At 45.3% G+C, this 26,697-nt stretch overlaps 1 protein-coding gene and 1 non-coding gene across 2 annotated transcripts in view; one reads left to right on the forward strand and one right to left on the reverse strand.

The window, feature by feature from the left end:
* Nucleotides 1-26,697, forward strand: part of TIAM1 (TIAM Rac1 associated GEF 1) — a 464,008-nt gene that overhangs the window by 20,526 nt on the left and 416,785 nt on the right. The window lies entirely within an intron of this gene.
* LOC138431181 (U6 spliceosomal RNA) lies at nt 2,790-2,896 on the reverse strand. The gene has a single exon (XR_011253587.1). It is a non-coding gene; the product is annotated as a U6 spliceosomal RNA (small nuclear RNA).

Here is a 26,697-nt window from a genome sequence, read left to right on the forward strand (position 1 = left end):
CCGCTGGTTGTTGCATAAACATTACTTTGCCAACAAAGGTCTGTCTAGTCAAGGCTATGGTTTTTCCAGCAGTCATGTATGGATGTGAGAGTTGGACTGTAAAGAAAGCTGAGCACCGAAGAATTGATGCTTTTGAACCGTGGTGTTGCAGAAGACTCTTGAGAGTCCCTTGAACTGCAAGGAGATCCAACCAGTCCATTCTAAAGGAGATCAGTCCTGAGTGTTCATTGATGGACTGAGTGTTCATTGATCAGTCCTGAGTGTTCATTAAGGGACTGATGTTGCAGCTGCAACTCCAGTACTTTGGCCACTTGATGTGAAGAGCTGACTCACTGGAAAAGACCCTGATGATGCGAAAGATTGAAGGTGGGATGAGAACGGGACGACAGAGGATGAGATGGTTGGATGGCATCACCCACTCAGTGGACATGAGTTTGGGTAAACTCCTGGAGTTGGTGATGGACAGGGAGGCCTGGCATGCTGCAGTTCATGGGTTGCAAAGAGTCGGACATGACTGAGCGACTGAACTGAGCTGAGTGATGTGTACCTACGTGTAGTACAGTATCGTATAGTAGTTTCAATACCCTAAAAATCCCCTGTGCTCTCTTTTCATCTCTCTTTCCCCCAGCCCCTGGCAACAACTGATCTTATTATTATTGCCATAGACTTTCCTTTTCCAGTATATCATGTAGTTGAGCTCTGGCTGGTTTTGAGGAGGCTGATGTCACTGTTAAGAGTCATTGCTCAGGAGTCTTTCCTTTCATTCCCTGGCTTCTACTGGGATCACCTCTAGATTGGGATTTTAGAGTCAGAGGGATTGATGAAGGCTTCCCAACCCAGGAATCTTCTCTGTGACACCCTGGCTGAGGAATGGCACATGAGCCTTTGTTGCAGTTGTCATTATGGGGCTGACAGAACAGAAGGCTCAGAGGCCAAGGGTCTGGGTTCCAGTCCCGGCACCGACTTGGATTAGCTGAGTCACTTGCCCTTTCTGAGACTGGCGGTCTCTGTGTGGAGTGATGCGAAGTCGTGCCTGCTCCCACATTACAGGGTTCATATGGGGTGGCCTTTGCTAACACCAAAAGAAGGTGCATCAGGCAGTCAGTCTGGTCCTTGGTTGAGCAAGTGAATTGTGAGAAAGTTGTTCCCTGCAGGGAATGGAGGTCTGCCGTCCTGAAACTTCCTCCCGTTGATGCCAGCACTGTCTTTGGGGCATAAAGTCAGCCCCCTCTGGCCCATAACCATTTGCGGTTGGCTGTATGCCTCCCCCCACCTCACTGCAGAAACTCTTTCCAAGAAAAATTCTTTGCTTCTTCTTGTGTCCCTCATATCACATGGATTCTCCTCCTCCTCATCTAAACATAAGTGTTTTTTAGTAGAGAGAAGTCAGTTTAACAAAAAATAGGAAGACTTTTCTGTTTTCACCTCATTTTTCCTCTTTACTGAAATATAGTTAATTTACAGTATTGTGTTAGTTTCAGGTGTATAGCAAAGTGATTCATTTACATGCATACATTCAGGTTATTTTCCATGATAGGTTATTATGAGATACTGAGTATAGTGCCCTGTGCTATACAGTAGGTCCTTTCCTTGTCTCTTATGTATAGTAGTGTGTGTATGTTAGCATCTATCATACTCCTAACTTATCCTTCCTCCCCTCCTTTTCCTCTTTGGGAACCATAAGTTTGTTTTCTTGATCTGAGTCTGTTTCTGTTTTATGTAATAGATTCATTTATTTTATTTTTTAGATTCCACGTGTAAGTGATATCATATAATGTTTGTCTTTGTCTGACTTCACCAAGTATAATATTCTCTAGGTCTGTGCACGTTGCTGCACATATCAATATTTCATTCTTCTTTATGGCTGAGTAATATTTCATGATATATGTGATATCTGTATATCTATATATACCTATAGATATATCTATATGGTATGTAGCTCACATCATTTTAATCCGTTTGTCTGTTGACGGCCCCTTGAGTTCTTTTCATCACATGGATTCTTTAGTTCTGTGAACACCCAATTCAGCATTTCAGATTATGGTATAAGGAAGTGTTATGGGTTTAATTTTGTCCCCCCAGGTTCATATATTGAGGCCCTGACCCCCAGGACCTCAGAATGTGACTGCCTATAAGGAAATAAGTTAAAATGAAGTCCTTAGGGTGGCCCCTAGTCCAGTCGGACTGGTGTCCCTTAAGAAAAGGAAGTGTGGACACAAACAGAGACGCCAGGGGTACCTGAGCTGACAGGAAGGGCAGGTGAGCACACAGGGAGGGCAGGTGAGCACACGGGAAGGGCAGGCGAGCCCACGGGAAGGACAGGTGAGCACACAGGGAAGGGCAGGTGAGCACACGGGAAGGGCAGGCAAGCCCACGGGAAGGGCAGGTGAGCACACAGGAAGGACAGGCAAGCCCACAGCAAGCAGGCAGCCGTCTGCAAGCTTGGGAGAGAGGCCTCAGGAGAGCTAACCTGTCAGCACCTTGATCTCAGCCTCCCCAGCCTGTGAGTAAGTGCATTTCTGTTGTTGAAGCCATCCAGCCTGTGGCGCTTTGTTACGGCAGCCTGAGAGTTCAGTTGTACCCTGGTCTTCCCGCCTCTTTGCATTTTCAGAGTCTTCCTGCAGCCCCTCTACACTTTCCGTATTGAGCTCCTTTGGGGAATTAATGAAACTTTCAGACTGAATGTTGTCCTTTATCTTATACTTTCTTTTTTTTTTTTTAATAGTTTTTTTTTTTAATTTTTTTAAAAAATTTATTTATTTTTTTAATTTTAAAATCTTTAATTCTTAAAAAATATGGAACGCTTCACGAATTTGCGTATCATCCTTGCGCAGGGGCCATGCTAATCTTCTCTGTATCGTTCCAATTTTAGTATATGTGCTGCCGAAGCGAGCACTATCTTATACTTTCTTCTGGGCAAAGAACAAAGAGTCACTTTTTTGCAGGGAAGAGTTTTGTAAGTGTGTTTAGGATGATGACCTTTAGACTGGCTACCTTTGATAGATCATTACCTTTGTGCTGGGCCTTTTTGCTGCTTTACACACCACCTTAAGAAACCCTTACCAGCAAGGACCTACTGATTATAACAGCGAACTCTCAATATTCTGTTTTGTTTTTTTTTTTCTTTTTGTTTTTGCCACGCTGCATGCATATAAGATCCTAAGTTCCCCGACCAGGGAGTGAATCCATGCCCCCGAAGTGGAAGCGTGGAGTCCCTACCACTGGACTACCAGGAAGTCCCTCTATTCTGTAAAAACCGAAATGAGAAAAGAATTTGAAAAATAGACACATGTCTGTATAACTGAATCACTTTGCTGTACACCCGAAACTAACCCAACATTCTAAATCAGCTATTGTTCAGTTGCACAGTCATGCCTGACTCTTTGCGATCCCATTGACTGCAGAACGTCAGGCCTCCCTGTCCATCACCAACTCCCGGACCTCACTCAAACTCATATCCATGGAGTCGGTGGTGCCATCCAACCGTCTCATCCTCTGCTGTCCCCTTCTTCTCCTGCCTTCAGTCTTTCCCATATAAAATAAAAATTTAAACAAATAATAGTAATAAAGGAAAAGAATCCTTGCAAGGTGGGTATTGCCCTCCCATTTGGCAGATCAGAAAGTCCGGAAGCAGAGGGAGATGACGTGAGCGAGGCCAGGCGATGCAGATTTCACGGATCCACGGATATCTGTGGTCATCAGCCAGTGACAACATCTGGGTGGTTACGGGGGTGGAAATAGGCTGACTCCACCCCCTCACCCCAAAATTCTTCCTCTATCAAGTCCGCCACATCCCCCAGCCCCCTCCTCGGAGAAGCCAGGGTGCCCACGTGACCTGCTCCACCGAGCAGACTGTTGATTGTGGAATCACCAACCCCACTTTCGTTTTTTCCTCTCATTTAATGCAATCCAGTCGCTCAGAGCACTCTGTCAGAGGTGGTTTATTTGGGCCAGACCATTTAAGAATGGCAGAGATTTCCTGTGCAGAGGTTTTATGTAGGTGCTGTGTGTGTGCTCGCGGAGGCATTTGGACATTTAAGTGTGTGTGAGATGAAGGACCGCAGACTCTGGGCGCCTGGGGACCACGCGGTGTTGTTAAGTCTCACCCCCGCGCCAGCTGTGCAGCTCCTCCAGCCTTCTGCATTTCCCATTTACGGGGCCCTGTCAGTGTTGTGACACCTGTTTAAATCTGGTGTTTCCATTACTCGGGGGCCTGGTAGGTGGTTGGAGCTGGTGGCCAGGCAGGGGCTCTCTGCAGCTCCTAAGCTTAGGCCGATGCCCTTTCTCCTGCCACTTCTCATGGAAAATCCATTCTTGGTGTTTTGTTTCAGTGAGAAAAGCATAAAAATATTTTCAGAGACCCTCCTCCTCACCGCTCCCCTCCCCAACCTTTCAGCCTTTGACGAAGGGGACCCTTTTGCTTCCCTTTTGAAGCAAAGAAAGCACTAGTGAAAACATTGTCTTCACATTGGTTTTAGGGAAAAAAAAAGGATGATTTTTAAAGCACATTACAAAGCCAATACAATATTGTAAAGTAATTAGCCTCCAATTAAATAAATTTATATTAAAAAAATAAATAAAGCACATTATGTGGACTTTATCCGGTGAAATTCCATGACATTAGATTTGTCTGGAATGGCTTTCTGTGTCATCTCTCTTAGAATTATCGTTATCATCGAGCCAGGAAAACTGCTGTACACTGGGTGATCTCTGCTCCCTTGAACAGATAGGAAGCTGTTTAACAACATTTGTGCATTTGAAAAGTAAGTGCTATTTCCAAAAGTGTAAAAATTGAAATGTAATGCGTATGTCGAAAAATGTACATCATGTTAAGTGTCTAGCTTGATGAGTTCTTACAAACAACACACCTGTATAGCCAGCATTCAGATCCAGGGTCAGAATGTGTTGAGACCCCAAAACCATCCTCAGGCCCCTTCCTGTCAGCACCCCTCTAACAGCACTTCAGTCCAGGCGGTTTCTAACCCGTAGAGCATAGTGAAGGGTACAGGAAGAAGGCGTGTTCTTGCCCTGCCTCTGTTCACCTGCTTCTTTCTTTCTTCCCTTTGGCTGTGCTGGGCCTTTGTTGCTGTGTGCAGGCCTCCTCTAGTTGTGGCAAGTGAGGGCTACTCTCCAGTTGTGGAGCATGGGCTCTGGAGCATGGGCTCAGCAGTTCTGGCATTTGGGCTGTGTTGCTATGCAGTGTATGGGATCTTCCTGGCCCAGGGATCGATCCCGTGTCCCTTGCACTGGCAGGCAGAGTCTTAACCGCTGGACTACCATGTACGTCCTGTTCCCTTCTTCCTACACTGTCAGCTAACTACTTTTCTTGGTTTCTTATGAGTCCTTGCAGATTTCTGTATTTAGGTAAAGAAAGGTGTGTATTCTAAATTGTGTACTGTTTCAAAAGACAGTACCCCATTCTGACTTCTTTTCGTTGCTCAGTTGCCCAGGCATCCCCGACTCTTTGCGACCCCATGGACTGCAGCATGCCAGGCTTCCCTGCCTGTCTTTGCAACCCCATGGACTGCAGCATGCCAGGCTTCCCTGTCCTGCACTATCTCCCAGAGTTTGCTCAAACTCATGTCCGTTGAGTCCATGATGTCATCCTCTGCTGCCCAGCCTCCTCCTGTCTTGAGTCTTTCCCAGCATCAGGGTCTTTTCTAATGAGTCAGTTCTTCGCATCAGGTGGCCCAAATATTGGAGCTTCAGCTTCTGCACCAGTCCTTCCAATGAATATTGAGGGCTGATTTCCTTTAGGATTGATCTCCTAGAGATATCTGGTTTGATCTCCTTGCTATCCAAGGGACTCTCAAGAGTCTTCTCCAAAACCGCAATTTGAAAGCCAGGGGGCCTAGCCTTTAATAAAAGCTCAAAAAACTTTTTGCTGAGCTGGATTTCTCTCCTGCTCTCTTCTTGCTGACTTTTTAAGGCTCAAAGCAGGCATCACCATCTCTAGAAAGCCTTCTGGGATCTTCTCTGCTTGCATAATAATCCATCGTGTTCTGTTCATCTGTTTGTGTGTCTATGTTGAGGCTATGGAGTTCTTGAGGGCGGGTCCAGTGCAGACCTTGGTCATCCCTGTTCCTAGCATGGGGGCTGGCACCTCGAAGTCTTCAGTTTGGCGCTTTCTCGGGAAAACAATGAGTAATGATTTGACAGTCTCCCTGAGTTTCACAACAGACTGGTTCCGAATAGGAAAAGGAGTATGTCAAGGCTGTATATTGTCACCCTGCTTATTTAACTTTTATGCAGAGTAATCATGAGAAATGCTGGGCTGGAGGAAGCACAAGCTGGAATCAAGATTGCCGGGAGAAATATCAATAACCTCAGATATGCAGATGACACCACCCTTATGGCAGAAAGTGAAGAGGAACTAAAAAGCCTCTTGATGCAAATGAAAGAGGAGAGTTAAAAAGTTGGCTTAAAACTCAATGTTCAGAAAACTAAGATCATGGCCTCTGGTCCCATCACTTCATGGGAAATAAATGGGGAAACAGTGGAAAGAGTGTCAGATTTTATTTTTTGGGGGGCTCCAAAATCACTGCAGATGGTGATTGCAGCCATGAAATTAAGACACTCACTCCTTGGAAGGAAAGTTATGACCAACCTAGACAGCATATTCAAAAGCAGAGACATTACTTTAGTCTAAGGCTATGGTTTTTCCAGTGGTCATATATGGATGTGAGAGTTGGACTGTGAAGAAAGCTGAGCGCCGAAGAATTGATGCTTTTGAACTGTGGTGTTGGAGAAGACTCTTGAGAGTCCCTTGGACTGCAAGGAGGTCCAACCAGTCCATCCTAAAGGAGATCAGTCCTGGGTGTTCATTGGAAGGACTGATGCTGAAGCTGAAACTCCAATACTTAGGCCACCTCATGCAAAGAGTTGACTCATTGGAAAAGACCCTGATGGTGGGAGGGATTGGTGGCAAGAGAAGGGGATGACAGAGGATGAGATGGCTGGATGGCATCACCGACCTGAAGGGGACATGAGTTTGGGTAGACTCCAGGAGTTGGTGATAGACAGGGAGGCCTGGCGTGCTGCCATTCATGGGGTCACAGAGTCAGACACGACTGAGCGGCTGAACTGAACTGAGTGTCACACACTGGATTGTGCCAGGGCTGGACTTCAGACTCTCATGCCAGCTGAAAATCCTTGCCTGGGCACCTTACCTGCCCATGAGAAGGTGCAGGGAGCATCTAAGTTCTAGTGAGATCAGGGTGATGGGAAGGAGGAAGAATCTGGGTAGAGAACCAGCCTGCGACTTGCCACCATCCCAAAGCTCCTGTGGGATCTCAGAGACCTGGGTCTTCATTTTTTTTGTGTGTTTTTGGCCAAGCTGCCGTGCTTGTGGAATCTTAGTTCCATGACCAGAGGTCAAATCCAAGTCTTCAGCAGTGAAGCACAGAATGCTAACCACTGGACCACCGGAAAAATTCCTATTTTTATTTACTTTTAAATTAAAAACCCTCCCCCAAAACGAACTTTTATTATGTTGGCTTGAGTTTTTAAAATGACTGCCTTATATGCATTAATCATCAGGAGCTCTGATGGTCACACTGGACTGCAGCGCTCAGGTGATGAGTAATGGCTGGGTGGCTGTAAGAAATTGGTGGGAAAGAGAAACATTTTGTCCCGAAGTCTGCATATTGTGGCTGGTTCCTTGCAGGGCTCATTGAGTGAGGAAGGTGGAGTGTCCTGGGTACTTTGCACCTGGGTTGGGTGGGCATACGTGCTGTCAGTGGTTGTCCGTATGAACAGCTCTTCATGACTGTGCATCTTACGAGGAGTCCAACTCCTTGAAAATTGGGACATAGAGAAAAATGGGCAAAAGGGGAAACGTCAAATAGAATGTTGGAAAAGGGGAATTCATGCTCTGGAAGTGCTCTCTACATTTTTTTTTTTTTCATTTTTAGAGTCTTTATTGAATTTTTTAATAATATTGCTTCTGTTTTTTTTTAAATTTAGTTTTTTATTGAAGGATGATTGCTTTACAGAGTTTTGTTGTTTTCTGTCAAACCTCAGTATGAATCAGGCATAGGTATACATACATTCCCTCCCTCTTGAACCTCCCTCCCATCTCCCTCCCCACCCTACCCCTCCAGATTGATACAGAGCCCATGTTGGAGTTTCCTGAGCCATGCAGCAAATTCCTGTTGGCTATCTATTTTACATACGGTGATGTAAGTTTCCATGTTACTCTCTCCATACATCTCACCCTCCTCCCCTCTCCCCACGTCCATGAGTCCCTTCTCCATGTCTGTTTCTCCATTGCTGCCCTGTAAATAAATTCTTTAGAACCATTTTTCTAGATTCCGTATATATGCATTAGAATATGATATTTATCTTTCTCTTTCTGACTTACTTCATTCTGTATAATAGGTTCCAGGTTCATCCACCTCATCAGAACTGACTCAAATGCATTCCTTTTTATGGCCGAGTAGTATTCCATTGTGTATATGTACCACAGCTTCTTTATCTACTCATCTGTCGATGGACGTCTAGGTTGCTCCCATGTTCTAGCTATTGTAAATAGTGCTGCAATGAACATTGGGAAATGTGTGTCTTTTTCAATTTTGGTTTCCTCAGGGTATATGCCTGGGAGTGGGCTTGATGGATCATATGGTGGTTTTATTCCCGGTTTTTTAAGGAATCTCCATACTGTCTTCCATAGTGGCTGTATCAATTTGCATTCCCGTCAACAGTGCAAGACTGTTCTCTTTTCTCCTCACCGTCTCCAGCATTTGTTTGTAGACTTTTTGATAAGGGCCATTCTGACCAGTGTGAGATGATACCTCATTGTGGTTTTGATTTGCATTTCTCTAATAATGAGCGATGTTGAGCATCTTTTCATGTCTTTGTTTGTTAGCCATCTGTATGTCTTCTTTGGAGAAATGTCTGTTTAGGTCTTTTCCCCACTTTTTGATTTGTTTTTCTGTATGAGCTGCTTGTATATTTTGGAAATTAATCCTTTGTCAGTTATTTCATTTGCTATTATTTTCTCCCATTCTGAGGGTTGTCTTTTCACCTTGCTTATAGTTTCCTTTGCTGTGCAAAAGTTTTTATGTTTAATCAGGTCCCACTTGTTTACTTTTGTTTTTCCGTTCCTCCAAGAGGTAGGTCACAGAGGATCTTGCTTTGATTTATGTCATCGAGTGTTCTGCCTATGTTTTCCTCTAAGAGTTTTATAGTGTCTGGTCTTCCATTTAGGTCTTTAATCCATTTTGAGTTTATCTTTGTATATGGTGTTAGGAAATGTTCTAATTTCACTCTTTTGCATGTAGCTGTCCAGTGTTCCCAGCACCATTGATTGAAGAGGATATCTTTGCCCCATTGTATATTCTTGCCTCCTTGGTCAAAAATGAGGCACCCATAGGTGCATGGGTTTATTTCTGGGCTGTCTATCTTGTTCCTCCTACATTTTTGTGGGGGGCATGCTGCACAGCCTGTGGAATCTTGATTCCCTAACTGACCTGGGATCAAACCCGTGCCCCCTGCGGTGGCTGGGGGGCGTCTTAACCCCTGGACCACCAGCGAAGTCCTGCTTCCCGTGGGTTGTTTGTACAGCATTCCACTGAAGAACTGGCCATGGGATGCTTGAGGGTTTGGCCACCCTGTGATGCTGACCTGGGTGATAGTGGCAGCTGGGGTGAGCAGGGACCCAGGTCTCTCAGTGGGTGGGCCAGGCTCATTCCCGGCCTCACAGGTCCTCAAATAGGGTCATCTTCCCACGAAGCTCCCTGAAGCTTGCAGTCGTTGTTCAGCTGCTCAGTCGCATCCGACTCTTTGTGACCCCATGATCTGCAACACGCCAGGCTTCCCTGTCTTTCACTATCTCCCAGAGTTTGCTCAAACTCATGTCCATTGAGTCAGTGATGCCATCCAACCCATCTCCTCTGTCGTCCCCTCCTCCTCCTGCCTTCAATCTTTCCCAGCATCAGCGTCTTTTCCAGTGAGGCGACTCTATGCATCAGGTGGCCAGGTACTGATGCTTCAACTTCAGCATCAGTTCTTCCGATGAATATTCAGGGTTGATTTCCTTTTGGATTGACTGGTTTGATCTTGCAGTCCAAGGGACTCTCAAGAGCCTTCTCCACCACCACAGTTCAAAAGCATCAATTTTTTGGCACTCATACCTTTCAGGAATTTTAAGGAATCAAAACTAATTTAAATATGCTTCAGTTTTAAGATGATATAAAAAAAATTGGGTCAAGAAGAACTTCCTACAGTAACTTAAAGCAGAAACTACCCTGAGAAAGTGTCATGCACTGCAGATGCCCTGACAGCGATTGTTCTTTTAAGATTCTTTGGATGGTGAAGACTCAGTGATGGGCAGACAGAAATTAAGATTACTAACTACTGATTCTGGATACTTTGTGTTGTCCTGGAATTTACAACAGAGCTGGTTATTAACACAGGGGGCTCAATTTCCTGTAGTTAAAGATGCTTGCTTTCTCTCAATGCAGGATTTAATGACTTTTTAATAAGGCCTGGAGATCCACAAAGGAAAAAACCTCCTGGCCTGCCTGTTGTGCTTAGAAGTTAATAGCGAGTTTGGACATGTTTTGTTTTAGCCCCTACTGTGCTTTCGGTAGCTAGGGGTACTCAATAAATACCTTGAGTTTTCTGTTCTATTGAGGGGTGTTAGGTTTGTGGATATGAAATCCAGGATCCTGGAGAGGTTCTCCTGGTTCTGGGTGGCTATTTCTGATAGAACAAAGGGTATGTCTGCCCTTGAATGGGGGCTGTGTGAAAGAAAAGTTCAGCATATCCTGTGATTAGGCATTTAAGAGATCAGGAATTCTTTATACTTCAGAAATTTTTTATCTAAACCTCATTCCCAGTTGGGCACACATAGAGCATCTATAGCTGGACTGCCCACTCTGGTGGCCACTAGCCACTGGGGCTACTGCTCTTGAAGCATGGGTAGTCTGATGGTGACTGCAGCCATGAAATTAAAAGACCCTTACTCCTTGGAAGGAAAGTTATGACCAACCTAGATAGCATATTCAAAAGCAGAGACCAACCTTTGCCAACAAAGGTCCGTCTAGTCAAGGCTATGGTTTTTCCAGTGGTCATGTATGGATGTGAGAGTTGGACTGTGAAGAAGTCTGAGCACCGAAGAATTGATGCTTTTGATCTGTGGTGTTGGAGAAGACTCTTGAGAGTCCCTTGGACTGCAAGGAGATCGAACCAGTCCATTCTGAAGGAGATCAACCCTGGGATTTCTTTGGAAGGACTGATGCTAAAGCTGAAACTCCGGTACTTTGGCCACCTCATGAGAAGAGTTGACTCATTGGAAAAGACTCTGATGCTGGGAGGGATTGGGGGCAGGAGGAGAAGGGGACGACAGAGGATGAGATGGCTGGATGGCTGGATGGCATCATGTCCACTGACTTGATGGACATGAGTTTGAGTAAACTCCTGGAGTTGGTGATGGACAGGGAGGCCTGGTGTGCTGTGATTCATGGGGTCGCAAAGAGTTGGACATGACTAAGCAACTGAACTGGACTGAGCTGAACTGATGTCTCCCAAGAAGACAGACAGATAGCCAACAGGTACATGAAAAAGATGCTCAACATCACTAATTTTTAGAGAAATGCAGATCAAAACTACAGTGAGGTACCGCCTCACACTGGTCAGAACAGTCATCATCAGAAAACCTACAAATAACGAATACTGGAGAGTGTGTGGAGAAACGGGAACTCTCCTACACTGTTGGTGGGAATATAAATTGGTACAGCCACTGTGAAAACAGTATGAAGGTTCCTCAGAAAACTGGAGTTGCCATGTATGATCTAGCCATCCCACTCCTGGACATATACCCAGACTCTAACCCTCAAACTCTAATTCTGAAAAGATACACGCACCCTTATGTTCACAGCAGCACTATTGACAATAGCCAAGACATGGGAAAAACCTAAATGTCCATCAAGAGATGAATGGATAAAGAGAGGTGGTATATCTGTTCAATGGAGTACTGCTCAGCCATCAAAAGAAATGAAATAATGCCATTTGCAGCAACATGGATGGACCTGGAGACTATCATATGTTTAACCTTTTTACTTTTTAAAAATGTAGCTACTAGAGAATTTAAAATCATGTGTTTTATTGAGTAGCCCTGGTGGAAGGAATGGGTTCTCCTTTATCTTCCAGGACCACCTGCTGGAATAGGTGTTGGTGGTGGTGGTTTAGTTGCTAAGCTGTGTCTGACTCTTGCGACCCCATGCACCTGCCAGGCTCCTCTGTCCATGGGATTTTCCAGGCAAGAATACCGGGGTGGGTTGCCATTTCCGTCTCCAGGGGATCTTCCTGACCCAGGGATCAAACCCAGGTTTTCTGCATTGCAGGCAGATTCTTTACCTACTGAGTTGCCAGGGAAGCCCAGGGTAAGTGGAGTCTCTCTTATTTAAGGAATCTCTTAGTGCTGATGGGCTGTCTGAAGTGTGCTTTGCAGCCAGGGTGTGGGGAAAATGACAGTTTGAAGGGAGAGTGACTTACAAACAGTGCATTTTCATAACCAGCTCCCTAGAAGGACAGAGGAATTTTCTCAGTGGCAGGATTAGTTAAGGCAAATACAGATGATCAGGTAGACACGATACCAGCACCTCTTATGAATAATAATAGCTCTGCACATTTAATTGCCTGACTTCCTTCTAAAAGCTTAAGAGTAAAGAAGAGTAATCACAGGAACCCTAAAATAGTTTCAGAAAAACTAATCAAGAGCCTGGAAGCGGTAGAAAAGGAAGGGGGGTACAGCGTGGGGAGATGAGATCTCATGCGTCGCTTTGTTGTAACCGTAATGGTCCATCAGTATCAGGCTGTTCGTGCGGGGGGCCTCCTGGGCTGTGCCTGGTTGTAGCTGGTCCAGAGAGATGTTTCTCTCATCTCTGCCCCTGCTCCATCGCCAGAATAATTGGTTCGTCCTTGCACCATTAAACCGCATTTAGAAAATGAACTTCATGCCTGTTTACATGGCCTGCCATTGGTTTCATGTTTGTTTCCCTTGCTGCCCGTTGCTGATTTGTTTCCTCTGATGGATGCCAAAATCCTTGCAAGGAGAGACCTCGTTTTACATGTTTAAATCCTGTGTTGTTGAACAGAAAATACATATTCAGTTTGTTAATGGCTATAGGTAGTGGTTCATTAAAAAAAAAAAAAGGCAGATCATTCTTTTGGCTTCTCGTCTGTGTTTCCCCTTCTGGCCCTGCCCTCTCCATTTCTTTCACCCTTTCTCTCCTCGCTTTTTTTTCTTCTTCTAAGGTATAGGTCACATGGAGAAGTCCTAAAAAAATGTGTGTTCAGATGGCCTGTCTGCACCTTAAAACACACACACACACACACACACACACAAAACAATAAAGCCTCGCCTTCACTGAGTGTCACTTTATTTATTTTTTATTTGACCACCTCTGCCCTTCCTTCTGCATAGCCTCCTGGCGCTAAGGCAGCCCCCAGGGCTGGAAGGCACTCACGTGGTACCCAGTGGCTGGCTCACAGCACAGCCTTGGACAAGGGCCAGACCCAGGCTTGGAGCTGGGCAAGCAGTAATGCACCAGGGAGCTGACTGGAAGGAGGCCCGGGGTGGAGTCCCCACGGGCTCAATGGAGGCCTGGTTTTACTTAAGATATTCCAAACAGTGAAGGGGGAGTAAACAGTCCGCTAATTAAATCTGGAGGTGGTGGCAAACCTGGAGGTGTTGCAAAGCCCTCTGCACACAGAGGACGTTGGGAAAACACACGGAGCCGTGGAAAGGTGAGGCCAGGCTTGGGGAGATGAGATTCTGCCTGGAAAAGTACAAGCCGCCATCTGGAGAGAAATTAGCCATTGGAAGCACGCTCTGTGGGGCGTAAGTCAGTGGCGTGGTAATTGACTTGGAGCCAGAACTGTGAAGTTCTGTTTCTTGTTCTTGATAGTAGTAATCGTTTATTTTTTTAACCCCTGAATTTATGACTCAGGGGTCGGGCCAGTCCTGCTGTGTTTATAAGGCTCAGCCTTAAAGGTAAACTGATAAGAAGGGTATTCCTCCAAACTGCTTTGCCCATCTGCTTCCATTTTATTACGCCCTGGACCCCGAGGGTGGCCAGGGGTCCAAGATCTTGGAGGCTGGGTCTGGGAACTGGAGTGTGGCTGACCAGCTGGTGGGGGCAGCTGCCTGCTCAGTGTGGATCAAGACGTGCCCTGCTTCTGGGTGTGTGTCCACCAGGAGGGATCCTGCGGTCGGTCTCTGGGGTACCCGACGGTTAGTAGGTTTATGGTTCTCCAGCCTTCATGGCCCTGCTGCTTCCTAGGAGCCCTGTAATCACACACAGATGCTTTAGTTCTCTGAGCCGACTTCCATTTGCCAGTTTGAAAACCTGCACTCATTTTTTTAAAAAACGTGGGATCTTAGTTTTCCGACCAGGGATTGAACCCAACCAAGCCCCCTGCAGCGGAAGTACAGATTATATTAACCGCCAGGGAAGCCCCCCAAACTACACTCTTATGGTGGAAAACAGGATTGCCTCGAGGGTAAAGAGCAGCGATCTGGGAAGTGAGATGTCTGTTCACGTCTCTGTGATTTTGGCCAAGTTGTTTCATTTCTCAGCCTCAAATTCCTTATCTGCAAAACGGCCCCAGAAGGTTAAAGAGATGTAGATAGAGACCTTTGCTTGGGAGTGGACTTCAGCTGCGAAAGTCTTTAGTGTCCCTGAACTAAGCATAGATCATCTTCAGAACCTCTTTATTAGGAGTTCAGAGGCGACCCCAGCAGGTGAGGGTGCCCAGGGAGATGGCACTGACCCAGACAAGAACTGGGATAGAAATGGTGACATCAGGCCCAGTGGGGCCGACGCAGGACTTGTTCAGTTGCTACGTCGTGTCTGAAATCTTTGTGACCCCATGGACTGCAGCACGCCAGGCTTCCCTGTCCTTCACTGTCTTCCTGAGTTTGCTCAAACTCATGTCCATTGAGTTGATGATGCCATCCACCCGTCTCCTCGTCTTTTGCCCCCTTCTCCTCTTGCCCTCAGCCTTTCCCAGCATGACACAGGATGGAGGTTCACAGTTGAGTTTTCTGATATGGTTGCTTCATTGCCAAATTATCTTCTTGCCTTCCGACATACTAGAGTAAATAAACGTTTGTTGGGGGTTTACGAAGGCAGTGACAGGTCCTTACTTAAGCAAAAATGCTGACCAGTAAATGATGACGGGGGTGTGTGAAACTGCCTGGGGCCGCAGAGGGTCGAATCTGCCCTCTGAGAGCGTCTTGCCCTGGCTCTGGTGGGTGCTCCCTTGAGAAGGAAGAGGCCCAGAAGAGGCTTTCCATGGAATTGCAGGAGGAAAGGTGACCAGGTTGGAGGCTATAGGTGTAGAGTTTATAAACACGTCCGCAGAGCGGTTTTGCAATGCCTGTTACTCTGTCCTTTAAAGAGGAACTATTCCGGGGAGAGGAACATTGTTGGATGGGTGACCTAATTTGTTTCCTCTGTTTCCTTCTGGCCTGAACTGGGCAGGTGGCCCTGACCCACAACGTCTTAGACCGGCTGAAAGGAAATCCATTTGCTGATAGAGAAGATACACTGTGAGATAAAGAAGAGAATGTTTTGCTGACAGCTTCCTCCTCTGCCTGACTCGGGCTCTAGTCAAGGTACTGATGAGCTGGTGACTGGACCACACTCCTTCAGGTTCTGAAATCTTACCCTTGGAACTCCAAGTAGCCTATAATTGATCTCTAATTGTTTTATGTGCATTTGTTTTCTCTCCCTAATTCTAATCCTGAGGACCCTTCGAGAACAGAGTTCAAGACTATTTTCCACCATGATTGGACTCAATAAATACCTGGCTGAAGAGTTAAAGAGGAGTTTAATTTCCATAATGCATATTCTTCCTGTTTCCCAAAATGACATGATAAATATAACTTTTTCTGTGTGTGTGTGTGTGTGTGTGTGTGTGTGTAGTTGCGGGGCTTGTGGGGTTCTAGTTCCCCGACCAGAGATGAAACAAATGCTCCCTGAAGTGGAAGTGTGGAATCTTTAGCCACTGGACCACCAGGAAATTCCCAGAATATTACTGACATTTTATCTGAAGAAATATCTTAACTAAAAGTTGATATACTTATTGCATTGTTATTCCTGCCAACTCTGGAGAAAATATCTTTATTGATCATTGCTCATTCCACCTCCCCCTTCAATCCCTACTCTCCCTAGTTACCTATTTCTTGGAGTGAATGACTGTTGGTGTCTAAATACTGAGGCCTCATCCACCCCTTTGTGTGCTCAGTTCAGTCGCTCAGCCGTGTCCGACTCTGCGACCCCATGGACCGCAGCACTCCAGGGTTTCTTGTCCATCACCAACTCCCGGAGTCCACCCAAACTCAAGTCATGCGTCGGTGATGCCATCCAGCCATCTTGTCCTCTGTCGTCTCCTTCTCTTCCCGGCTTCAATCTTTCCCAGTGTCAGGGTCTTTTGCAGTGCCTCAGTTCTTCACCATCAGGTGGCCAAAGTATTGGAGTTTCAGCTTCAGCCTCCAGGTGTTTTTCTGGAACTCTCTTGCCTTTTCCATGATCCAGCGGATGTTGGCAATTTGATCTCTGGTTCCTCTGCCTTTTCTAAAACCAGCTTGAACATCAGTGAATATTCAGGACTGATTTCTTTCAGGATCACTGGTTGGATCTCTTTGCAGTGCAAGGGACTCTCAAGAGTCTTCTCCAACACCACGGTTCAAAAGCATCAATTCTTTGGTGCTCAGCTTTCTGTATAGTCCAACTCTCACATCCATACATGACGACTGGAAAAACCATAGCCTTGACTAGACGGACCTTTGTTGGCAAAGTAATGTCTCTGCTTTTTAATATGCTGTCTAGGTTGGTCATAACCTTCCTTCCAAGAAGTATCTTTTAATATCATGGCTGCAGTCACCATCTGCAGTGATTTTGGAGTCCCCCTCCAAGAAAAAGTCTGTCACTGTTTCCACTGTTTCCTCATCTATTTGCCATGAAGTGATGGGACCAGATGCCGTCATCTTAGTTTTTTGAATGTGGAGTGTTAAGCCAGATTTTTCACTTTTTTCACTTTCATTAAGAGGTTCTTCAGTTCCTCTTTACTTTCTGCCATAAGGGTGGTGTCATCTGCGTATCTGAGTTTATTAATATTTTTCCTGGCAATCTTGATTCCACCTTGTGCTTCATCCAGCCCAGCATTTCACATGATGTACTCTGCATATAAGTTAAATAAGCAGGGTGACAATATACCGCCTTGACGTACTCCTTTCCCGACTTGGAACCAGTCTGTTGTTCATGCCCGGTTCTAACTGTTGCTTCCTGACCTGCATATAGGTTTCTCAGGAGGCAGGTCAGGTGGTCTGGTATTCCCGTCTCTTGAAGAATTTTCCACAGTTTGCTGTGATCTACACAGTGAAAGGCTTTGGCATAGTAAATAAAGCAGAAGTAGATATTTTTCTGAAACTCTCTTGCTTTTTCAGTGATTCAGGAGATGTTGGCAATTTGGTTTCTGGTTCCTTTGCCTTTACTAAATCCAGCTTGAACATCTGGAAGTTCGCGGTTCACGTACTGTTGAAGCCTGGGTTGGAGAATTTTGAGCATTACTTTGCTAGTGTGTAAGATGAGTGCAATTGTGTGGTAGTTGGAATATTCTTTGGCATCACCTTTCTTTGGGGTTGGAATGAAAACTGACCTTTTCTAGTCCTGTGGCCATTGCTGAGTTTTCTAAATTTGCTGGCATATTGAGTGCAGCACTTTCACAGCATCATCTTTGAGGATTTGAAATATCTCAACTGGAATTCCATCACCTCCACTAGCTTTGTTCATAGTGATGCTTCCTAAGGCCCACTTGACTTCACATTCTGGCTCTAGGTGAGTGATCATACCATCATGGTTATCTGAGCCATGAAATTTGGCTTTGGAGTACAAAATGAAGCAGGGTTTGCTTACAGAGTTTTGCCAAGAGAACACACTGGTCATAGCAAACACCCTCTTCCAACAACACAAGAGAAGACTCTACACATGGATATCACCAGATAGTTCATACTGAAATCAGATTGATTATATTCTTTGCAGCCAAAGATGGTGAAGCTCTATACAGTCAGCAAAAATAAGGCCAGGAGCTGACCGTAGCTCAGATCGTGAACTCCTTATTGCCAAATTCAGACTTAAATTGAAGAAAGTAGGGAAAATCACTCGACCATTCAAGTATGACCTAAATCAAATCCTTTACGATTATACAGTGGAAGTGACAAATAGATTCAAGGGATTAGATCTGATAGACAGAATGTCTGAAGAACTATAGACAGAGGTTCCTGACATTGTACAGGAGGCAGTGATCAAGACCATCCCCAAGGAAAAGAAATGCAAAAAGGTTGTCTAGGGAAAATAGCTGCGAAAAGAAGAGAAGCTAAAGGCAAAGGAGAAAAGGAACGGTATACCCGTTTGAACGCAGAGTTCCTTGTGTGCTGGGAAGCTTCGTTGTCTCTGGGGCTGCCCCGTCTCTGCTAGATTAGTCCTGCCGTGTGTCTATCAACCACAGCCCCCCTGGCTGTTGAATGAACAGAGAGGAGCTTCAACTCTGTTTGTACAGGCGATGGAGACATTTCCTTGGGGGAGGATTTCTTTCTGAAGGATTGTGATGGGTTTGGTCAGAGACTTGGGCAATGGGAGAGTGTGGACCACCAGGAGCTTAAGAGGGTGGAAACTGGGAGATGCCGGACAGGGGAGATTTCAGTTTGGGATTTGGCTTGGTGACCTCTGAGGTCATTTTGGTATCCTCAGGCTTTGTGATAAGGGGCAGGGTGGGGCAGTGGTGGGGATAGGTCACTGACAAAGTGGTTTCCTTCTGGGAGTGTCTGCACTTGCCCAGGAGTCAATGACTAAGGTTTGGGCGAGTCAGCTCTGAGATCCATCAGGGTAAAGGGGGAAATGGCAGAAATGCTTGCTGTTTGCTTATGAGATCTGCATGCTTTTTGTTTTTATTTTTTAATTTAGTTTTAAACTTTTGTATTGGAGCATAGCCCATGAAGTGTTAGTTTCAGGTGTACAGCAAAATGATTCAGTTATACATAGATCTATTCCTTTTCAAATTTCTTTTCCCATTTAGGTTACTGCAGAGTACTGAGCGGAGTCCCCTGTGTTATGCAGCAGGTCTGTGTTGGTTCTCTCTTTCAAATACAGCAATGTGTACACTGCGTGCTCTTGGAATGCTTTGTTCCTCTTTGTCTTGCTCTTAGTAGTTTCTCAATAACTGTTTGTTATTTAAATAATAAACTGTAGCTTTAAATTGCCTCTGCCAGGAGTTCATCAAGACCCTTTAGTTTTAAAACTTTCCACTAGAGGTTGTAAATATGGCGTAAGTTTCTTGCCAACGTTGAGAGGCAGGTAGCCTTCCGAAAGAGGCTTATAATTTAGGTTACACCCACCCTCCCTTTAGGAAGACTTGGCTTTCTAGAAAATGCCTCTGTCAGCACAAGATCATCCCAGTGGGTGTAAGAGGAGTCTCAGTTGAAAGTGAGGCCAGGGACACCAGACTTCCGGGTTAACAAGAGCAGGAGGTGTGAGGAATTTAGGGGGTGGGTGTGTATTGCTGGGGAGAGCTTCGAGCTTGAGGTTCTTCCAGGGTGACTTCATCTGAGCTGGAGTGTGTCAAATGGATTCTCTGCGCGGAAGCCTGCTTCTCAGGTGTCTCCTCCTGAACGGGTGGCCTGGACATCTTTGGAAATTCTTAAAGGCTTGATGGAAGGTCAAGATCAAGAGATGCGGAGACCACAAAGCTTTTGAGATCCCCACAGAGATGCTGTGAAGGTGAAGCACACGATGAGCTCTGTGACCCCCAGACTCATCGGAAGGATTCCGTCCTATGGCCTCGAGGTCTGAGAAGCGTCATCAGATTGTCTGAGAAGGAAGGGCAGTCATGGGCCTTCCCTGGAGGACTTCCTTGCCAGGTGGTCTAGTAAGCAGTTCTGTCTCTATTCCCGTTGACTTAACAGGCTCAGAAGGTCTTTATTTTGCTAAATGAACTCGGCTCTTAGAGCCCCCTACCACAGACAAAATAGTTAACTGTCGGCTGGTCTAGAAGGTTCTAGAAGTTTCTGTGATACCCCGTGCATTCAGCAGAGTCAGTGAAACAGCTGATTGGGCCTTTGAGCTCATTTGGTTGTGCTCCCTGCTCTGCTCTGCCACCAGGGGCTTCCCATCCTTCCTCCTTCAGCCTGTTGCTGCGAGAACACGGATCTGGTCCTGTTTGGTAACTCACCTGCCTGGGCCCAGTGGTAGCACGTGGGCGTCACCTCTGCCAGCTGGGCCTAAAAGCTCAGCTTGGTGGTCAGGGCCCAGGTGATGAGGTCAGGCAGACCAGGTTCAGAGTTACCAGGTGATGAGGTCAGGCCCACCAGGATCACTTGGGTGAGCTGTTTACCATCCCACCCCTCAGATTCTGTCTTCATCAGGAAGATGGGTGGTGATGAGTCCCTGGTGTCGGGAGTCGGGATTAAGAGCACAGCTCTGGGACCAAGCTGCCCAGGTTTGAATTCGCGCCATGACTGCGAGCTGTGTGATTTGGGGCAGGTCATTTGACTCTGCCTCAGTTGGCTCATCTGTAAAATAGGATTGTTGGGGGGAGTAAATGACTCCTCCCAGATACGGACCTTAAGTGGTGCGTAAGTTTTTGCTCTAATGAATTACCTAAAAGGGCATTACAGGATCAAATGGAGTATAAAACACTTGGGCAGAGTGTGGGCTCAATGCATTTTAGACCGTTTGCTTGTTAATCTTGGCAGAGAATGAACTCTGATTTTATTTCATGATTTTACACTGGATTATCCATTTTCCTATTGGAAAGCTCTCAGAATCAAACCCATCACCAGCGAAAGGAGGGAAATCTTGGCCCTCATTGCCGTGTAGCAAGGGAAGAGCACTGGGCTGTGGAGGTGGACAGAGTCGACTTTTGAGTCCTGGTTCCGGTATTGACTTGCCATGGACTTTGACCCTGAGTCTTAGGTTTTTTCATCTGAGCAATGGGAATTAGGATGCCAGGATGGGAAGCTGCGTATGTATTACTGTCTCTGTTTTATTGGTGAACAGAGAGGTTCAGAGATTTGCCCACAGTCACACAGTTAGCCTAGAAGCTCTTTGGACTGTGTCCAGGGTTGTCCCAGAGTCCTTCATGCCCTTGCTGTGAAATAATGGTCTTTCCCCCTCATTTTCAAAGTTCAGATATTTTCCTTGAAGGAGTCTAACTGGATGGTTCATGTGACTTGTCCTTAGCTGAGAAGAAATGCATTGTGTTCCTGTAAACGTCTCTTAATTGCACCATTTAGAATTTTTTCTGCAAAAGTTCATGAACCATTCAGTTCATTAAGCTATACTTAGTGAAAATTGCACCTGTGAAAGTTTGAGGGTGCCCTTTTTTATGTCTTGGTGCTGTAGTCCTGTTGTTTGATTACATTTGTAGAAAGAAAATAAATATAACAGATGTTTTATTTGATTTAGTTCCCTTGGTTGGTCCTTTTGGTAGGGTGAGAAAAGTTGAAAAGGAAACCCTTACTTTGCAGAGGAGTTACTGCTGTTCAGAAAGATGATGTTGGGCGCCAGGACAATGCTGTATAAACCCTAAATGGTGATGGTCTACTGAGAATGATCAAGTATGTGCTAAAATTTTAAAATTTGTTCTACAGATGGATGGGGAATTATAGCAATTGTGAAACTGATTAATTTCTTAACAATTAGAGTTAAATAGTAATTTCTGAACAATTAGAGTTAAATGATTAATTTCTTAACAATTAGAGTTCTTACTCACCTTTAATTCTTAGAGGCTCAGTTGCCCTTTGTGTTTCTTTTTTTGTTGTTTTGCTTTTTTTTTCCCTTTGTATTTCACATCATGCTCATGCTTTGGGATGTGAAAGCCAAGGCTCACAGAGGGCAGGTAATTTGCCCAAGGTCACACAGAACTGAGTACTGGAGCCTTCTATTTTCTGGAATTCCAGAATATGAACTTTAAGAAAAACTCTAGAAACGGTTTTTTTTTTTTTTTTTTTTTTTGTGGGGGTGGGAAAAGGGGCTAATTTAGACTAAGACTTCCAGCTTGGTATTTTGCTAACTTTGTCTTATTTCTGGTTATCTGACCATAAAATAGAAAGCCAGCCTCAGTAATAATTTTAGAACGAGTGTTTCTTTTTCAGAGATGGTGGCAGAAGTGAGGTAGAAGAGCCCTAAGAAGTTCAGGAGTAAGCAAGCATGAAGCCTTTTGATGTGTGCGCTCGTGTAGTTTGGGAAGGAGAGGAAGCAGGCATGCATCGTTTATTAAGCGCCTGCTCTGTGGTGGGCTGTGTTCTCTCTCATCCTGTGTGTTCACCCCTGGTGTTAGTACCGTGTGGGTCCTTTCCAGGATTTATTGTCTCATGATGAAGCAGGTGTTCCTTCAGGCATGCAAAAGGCAGCAGGAGCCTGGGGACTTTTTAATTGGTCCAGTGCAGGGAGTTGGTGAGTGAAGCAGATCTTGAATTCATCTTCTGGTTCCAAGACCAGAGTTCTCTCTCCTGCCCCACAGCTTATGTTACATAATGTTTCTTTATGTCTATGTGCAATATAAATCTCTAGTTGGACGGCTGGGAAGTGCTTTTGGCTCGCTCTGTCGCTTCAGCTCTCTGAAAGGAATGGCTTTCACAAACACGGGTAGGGATTTGGATTTTCTCGTTGTGATCATTCATATTCCAGAAGTGGGAAAGGTCATTCCCACGGGAATTCCACAAAACCCCCTAAGTGGTGGGTCCGAAATGAGTTGGCTTGCCCTAGGATGGTCACATTTTCTTCTTTTTTTGATATTTAATACCACGCATACCTTTTTTTAAAGAAAAATTTCATGAATGAAAAGGTCAAAATCAAAAGAAAGACGAAATAAAACTTCACCCACAAACTCATCATTCTTTTTTTTTTAATTGAAGTATATTTGATTTCCAATGTTTCAGCAAAGTGATAAAGTTATGTATTAAACTCATTCTTTTTTTGACTTGATTTTTAAAAAAATAATTGATTTTATTTACTTATTTTCTTTCGGCTGGGCTGGGTCTTTGTTGCCGCACGCAGGGGCTGTTCTTTGCTGTGGTACTTGGGCCTCTCATTGCAGCGGCTTCTCTTGTGGTGCACACGCCCTCGAGGGTGCAGGCGTCAGTCGCTGTGGCCCGTAGGCTTAGTTGCTCCATAGCACGTGGGATCTTCCCAGACCAGGGTTTGAACCTGTGTCTCCTGCATTGGCAGGCAGATTCTTATCCACTGAACCACCAGAGAAGTCCAAACTCATTATTCTTAAATAGCTTTTGCTAGTGTTTCTTTCTTCTTTTATTTGGTGTTGTATAATGATGTGACATTTACCGTGTTAACTCTTTCTAACCTTTTCCATTCACACTGTCGTGCATCCGGCACCACCATCCATCTCTAAAACTTTTTCATCTTCCCAAACGGAAACTGCATACCCCTTAAACCATAGCTCTGCATTTCTCCTGCCCCCTAGTCCCTGGCAACTACCGTTTTATTCTCTGTATCTATGAGCTTGACTGTTCTCGATACTTCATGTAAGTGGAATTGCATAGCACGTGTCTTTTTGTGACTGGCTTTCACTTAGCATGATTACATCTGTGTTGTAGCGTGTGTCATCATTTCCTTCCTTCAGGGCTGAATAATATTTCATTGTATGTGTATATCACATTTTGTTTACCTATTCATCTGATGATAGACAGTTTGTTTTCATATCTTGACTCCTGTGCGTGCCGAACGCTGGTACGAACATTATGTACACATATCTGTACACATACCTGTCTGAGTCCCTACTTTCAGTCCTTTTGAGTAGATAGGTACTCAGAACTGAATTGCTGGATCATTCATGGTAATTCTCTGTTTAATGTTTTGAGGAACTCCACATTGTTTTCCACGACGGCTGCGCTAATTTACATTCCCATCAGCAGCGCGCAAGGCGTCTGATTTCTGAAGTGATATCTCATTGTAATTTTGATGTGTGTTTCCCTAACAATCAGTGATGTTGAGCATATGTTCATGTGTTGTTAGTGTTCACAATATTATTAGTATTTGACAATATTATTGTTAGTGTTTATCCTTCCAAGTGTTTACTTTGGCATTTCTCTTTTTTTCCCCCAGAGTGTCATCAGAGTCTGTGCAAAACTATGTTTGAAATACTCTGTATTTTCCACCAAGTGTCATCATCAATAGGTCTAGACTTGCAGCAAAAGTGCACACCCACCCAGTTAGTGCTGTATTTCGTGATGATTTTCACCACCCCAAACTCTTCTCCTTAGGAAAGCCAAGATCACTGGAATGTTAGCAGCTATCTGTCAGTAGGACCACGGGCCCCTGCACATGGTAAATGTTCTTCTGGATTCCAAGTGAAGGCTCTGAGGTTTATTTTGCAGTGGAAGGGGTCTTAGGACAAGTTTTAATTTTTCCTTCGATCCAGATGCCTGGAAGGTTTGCAGACAGCCTGTCTGTGATGTGTCTGACCTCATAACTCGGACCCTTCAATGAACAGGTTAATTGGATTGCCTTGATTTCTAAATAGAGAATAGTGTTTGTGGGGTGAGCACACCCTTCTCTCCTGTGGGTCTAAACTTCCTTTTGTATTTTCTTTGGAATCTTTAGAGCATTTTTTATAGAGACAATGTTCTGGGGTTGCCTTTCCCAGGCCATCCCTAAGGACCAGGGAACCCACATGTCAATTCACATGTAAGGCATGCTGGGAAGATCAGACTGATGGAGTTTGCAGCTGGCCCTGCTCCTTCCCTGTGACTGTCCCACACCACCACGCCCAGGTTTCCTCATCCATAACATGGGGATAATATCTGCTAGCATGCACTGTTGTGGGGGCAAAGGAGAGAACTGATTAATCAGTGGATTACTTTCTTAAGCCACAAATTTGGTGGTTTAAAACATCACCAATCTCCCTCCCAGTTCTGGGAACCAGAAATCCAAAATCAGGCTCACTGGGTAAAATTCAAGATTGTTGGTCCTGGGCACGCTTTCTCTAAGACTCTAGGGGAGAACCGGTACCTCACTTCTCCCAACTTCAGGTGACTGCCCGAATTCCTTGGCTTGTGGCCATATCACTCCTATCTTTGCTTCTGTGTACTCTCTCTTCTTGCAGCTACGAATCTCCCTATGAGTTTCCATATTTTTAGGATTACCATGACTGCATTTTGGTTAAGACCCTCAACTATATCTCTTGACATGTAAGGTAATATTCACAGGTTTTGGAGATTAGGGTTTGGGACTGTCTAAGGGGACATTTTTTAGCCTTCCACAATCAGCAAAAATAGTAACGGTATTCTCCACCAGTGATTTTGTGTGATTGGGACTGTCTTAAAGTTTCTTACACGGGTCATCTGAGATCACAGGGTGGGTCAGGGAACAGTTGTGGCCTTAACCCCCACCCTGTGACTATTTCAGCCTCTGGCGTAGTACCTGGCAGAAGACAGGAGCCCAGTACCTGATAGCTTACTGTATTTCCAGTAATTTTCTGCTACACTCTGCTGTCTCTCATTCAGTTTTATTCTAATAACCCCTCTTTATAAAAAAAATAATAATTAATTTGTTGTTGGCTGGGCTGGGTCTTCGTGCTGCCCAGGCTTTTTCTCTAGTTGTGATGATCGGGGGCTACTCTGGTGGGGTGCGTGGCCTTCTCATTGCAGTGGCTTCTCTTGTTGCAGGGCACAGGCTTTAGGGCTCGCGGACTTCAGTAGCTGCAGCCTGCGTGCTCAGCAGTTGCGGCACCCAGGCTCTGGAGCACAGGCCCAGTAGTTGGGGGGCACGTGGGCTCAGTTGCTCCACGGTTTGTGGGATCTTCCTGGATCAGGGATTGAACCCTTGCCCCCTGCATTGGCAGGCGGATTCTTTACCACTAAGCCACCAGGGAAGCCCTGTCCATCTTTTCTTCTTCTTTTTCAATCACGGAGGACTTAAGTTATGTTGGCACCAATAGTGTGTTGAGTTTTGCAGGGTTGAGCTTGGGATCCATAGCTCTGATGAGACAAGAGGACACGATGTCAGACATGGGTTAATCACACCTGGGTATTAGTAGTTCCCTTCCTTTGACACCCACGGGGACTTTTCAGTGGAGCCAGTGAAGACCTCTTGTGGGACACAAACCCGTGTCTTTCCCAGCATTCCTGAATATGCTTTCCCCTGCTCAGTGAAGCTTACCTTGGATTGTGGCCATGATTGGGAGCTCAATGTTCATTTTTTCTTAAATCACTTGCTTCATGGAGATTTTCCCAGTTCCAGTTCTAGTTTTACTCTGTAGGAATGGGCGCTGCTCGCATTACGTGCCTGAATGTATGCAGTGGCGGAGGTTTGATAGCCTGTAGAGTTGCTGATTTCACACTGTCTCTTCTGATTTTAGAAGCGGTTCCCTAGGTTAATTGAACAAGCGGGTGTTTATTGCATGCCAGGCTCTGGGGGGCTTGCCAATGGAACTCCTAAGCTAAGTGCCTGCTACTGCTAAGTCACTTCAGTTGTGTCTGACTCTGTGCGACCCAATAGACGGCAGCCCACCAGACTCCCCCGTCCCTGGGATTCTCCAAGCAAGAACACTGGAGTGGGCTGCCATTTCCTTCTCCAGTGCATGAAAGTGAAAAGTGAAAGTGAAGTCGCTCAGTCGTGTCCGACTCTTGGCGACCCCATGGACTGCAGCCTACCAGGCTCCTCCGTCCAT

Source organism: Ovis canadensis, chromosome 1 (genome assembly GCF_042477335.2).
Source record: "Ovis canadensis isolate MfBH-ARS-UI-01 breed Bighorn chromosome 1, ARS-UI_OviCan_v2, whole genome shotgun sequence".
Lineage (NCBI taxonomy): Eukaryota > Metazoa > Chordata > Mammalia > Artiodactyla > Bovidae > Ovis > Ovis canadensis.